This window comes from Tupaia chinensis, unplaced genomic scaffold (assembly GCF_000334495.1).
Source record: "Tupaia chinensis unplaced genomic scaffold, TupChi_1.0 Scaffold000346_1, whole genome shotgun sequence".
In the NCBI taxonomy this organism is placed as follows: Eukaryota; Metazoa; Chordata; class Mammalia; order Scandentia; family Tupaiidae; genus Tupaia; species Tupaia belangeri.
The window spans coordinates 5429218-5432572 of record NW_006159840.1 but is presented as its reverse complement, the minus strand read 5'-3'; positions in this window follow the sequence as shown (position 1 = coordinate 5432572).

Below are 3355 nucleotides of genomic sequence, written 5' to 3'. Positions count from 1 at the left end.
TTCTCCTCTCCCTTTCCTCCAAGATAGCTCTTCGGAATTCTGTAAGTAGCATTCTATGTATGCAGAATTTCCTCCTAGGAGTAATTTTAATTTGCCATGTTTAATTAGCACAGATTATTTAACTAGTACCATGTAGCAAAGAGAATGTATACGAATCTCTCCCTTGTGTTTTTCTTCATTTCATCTAACTTGATTGCTCAAACTTCTTATGGTAGATTTTATTTGGCAATGTGGTCATGTAGAGTACAAATTCCTAAATTTGGAATACCCTAAATATTATATGTCGTTTAATATTTTTGCAAAACTAGACCTTTCAATTCCTCCCATATAAACCTATCTTAAAGTATTCTGAATGCATAGACACTCTAACCCCTCTCTGATGCTTATGCAGTGGGACATTTATTCAGTACTCTCACTACCAGAGGTACAATTTAAACTTGCATAGAGGTTAATATTAGAGGGCTCTTGGGCCATGCAGCTGACAGCTTTTCACACACTAGAATTCTGATTTTCCTTCACAAGGACCCTACGTTTTCATTAACAGCTGATGCATATTTTACAGATATAAGTGAGTAGCCTCAGGCAGTTGCAGAGAAAAGTGGTCCTTTTCTGATCTCATCTTGTCTTCCTGCTCATTTCTACAAAGTTTCCCATTCAGTCTCAGCACAATTCTGCCACAGAGTGATGCAGAGTGCAAAATGAAATTCAACAGTCACGCTCTTTCTCTAACATCACGTAGATATTCTATATCAGATTGGTTGGAAGTTTTTAGGGAAATGTAATTCTTCTCAGCTGGGTTATTTTACCAGCTGACTTCTTTATGAGGGTAATAAAAACTATAATTAAACATAAAAATGATGATTACAAGTACTCTCATACAAAACACACCCTACTCAGATTCCTATCTTAGATTTCTCTTTTAGCTGTGTAAATTGTATTCCCATTGCCTTCAGATTCGGTTACAATGTTTTACATTTTACTCCTGATAGAGTGCAAAGAGACCCAGGAAACTGGAAAGTCACATCTTTGGAAGGTTTGGTATGAACTGCTCAGAAAATGTTCACTCACAGTACAGAGTACACTGACCAACACTGTGGCAGGCAGTTGCAGAACTGCCAGAATCCTGCACTCTTCACAGGGGTGAGCATGCCATGGAGTGTCATGTGGCTAACTGGTGTTTAGGACTCTCATCCAGTGTCGTTATCAGCATCCCTCTTTCCATTTTATTTCCAATTGATGAATTTATATTAATTACTATTTCTTTCTCCTTTTGTTCTTTATTAATTCCTACTATATTTTAAAGATATATTTTACCTTTTGTTTTTGTTTTTCTTTTTTTTTTTTGAAGAGGTTTTTCTATAGGGTGCGTGCACTCTCCAGACAGACAGAGAGAGACAGAGAGATAGAATGTGAGAAATCACCCCCCAGGGGGGTGGCCACACCGCAATCCCTTCTCCTCCATTCTCCTCTCGGGATCTTGGGGATGCACGCACACGCGCCCGGCGTTAGTTTAAGCCACCAGGTCCGGGACTTGAACCACGGTTGACTACATGGGAGTCCAGTGACATAGCCTTTACGCTAACTGCTGGTCCCACATTTTGTTTTTCTTTGTATGCCAAAACCTTGTTTTGTTTAGTCTCTGTAACAAAGTTCCACTGACTATGTGGTTTATAAGCACCATGTACTTATCTCTCACAGTTCTGGAGACTGGAATTCCCAAGATCAGGGCACAGGAAGAATCAAGGTGTAGTGAGGGCCATTTCCTGGTTTGTTGACCACATACCCCCGGTGTCCCCATGCAGTCAAAGGGCCCGGTTGCAGTCTAGAGCCTCTGTTACATGGTCACCAGCCTCATCTCAGGACTGCACCCTATGGCATAATTGCTTTCTAAAAGCTTAACCTCCCAGTGCCATCACACTGATGATTAAATTTCAACATGGGAATATTAGGGGGATGCAAACATTCAGACGCTAGCAGCCAGAAGGCAGATTTAGTGGCCAGTTTTATGACAACATTTGCTAATTATTTATGACAGAGAAAGGATTGATGGCTTTTAATTTTTTCCCGTAACATCTCTCTTTATCTTATACATTCTACCACCTCCACCTCCCATCTTTGCCTGCCACACATACATCATTCTCTTGTTGGACTTGGCAGTAAAGTGAATCCTATCTGGAAGCTAGTCATCTGAGAAAACCAAGATTATCAAAAGGAGAGTTGAAATTTAGAAATGGAGTTTTGTACGAATTAATGAGAACAGCCAATTCTGGGTTATAGAAAGCTGTTGAGTGATGCTATTATCGGGGTTGCCAGATTTAGCAAATGAAAACAGAGGACATCTGGTTAAGCTTTAATTTCAAATAAACAACAAATAACCATGTAGTATATATGTGTCCCATGCAGAATTTGTGATGTCTTACTAAAAATCCTAATACTAAACATACATGCATGCTACAAAATTACCCATTATTCATTATTTATAAACAATTCAAATTTAAATGGGTGTCCTGTATTTTGGCTGGCAACTCTAGCTATCACCTATAATGATTTGCAAATGACCAAAAATATTAAATTAAATCTACTTGTTCCTATTTTGAATATAAATTTAGATTTCATCTGAAAGGTTCTTTAAAATTATTATTTTGAAAGTAGTATTATGGATTTCATTTTGTTTTCTTTCAGTAATGACAAATTGTCACCTTTCTTAACTTTCTCACAATAAATTTTGACTTATATCTATTTTACTAGGAAAAATAAACAATTCATTTTCACTAAACATCTAATAATTAAGGTTTATTTACATTGTTACTTGAGTAACTATTTTGATTGAACTGAAATTTTAGTCAAAACTGTAGACACACATTTCTCCCCCCAGTAGCTTTTCTTTTTCTTTTATTTCATTTTATTATTTATACATTCAACTGCTATGTACCATTTAGATTGTAAAGAGGTTTTACCAAGCATCATACACATCTCAGTTCAGTTGAATATACTATACACGTCCTCATCAACAGATAACAAACCATATCTCTGTCCCGCAAATACCTTATCACTCCTTATTTGTCCCCTAATTTCCTTTCCTGCACTCTTCCCCTCCCACACTGTCCTTCCACTTTGTCTCTAGTGTACACAACAATTTTTAATGCTTGTATGTCCTCCAGTCTTTCAGTCTTTACCATAGTGTACAGACAGTCTGTATATGTTAAGCAGAGACATACAATGCCTCTCTTTCATAGCCTGACTTGCTTCTCTCAGCAACAAATCTTCCATATTTATCTACTTTCTATCAAATTCCAGGGTCTTGTTTTTTTTTATGGCTGAATAATATTCCATGGAGTATATGTGCCACACTCTT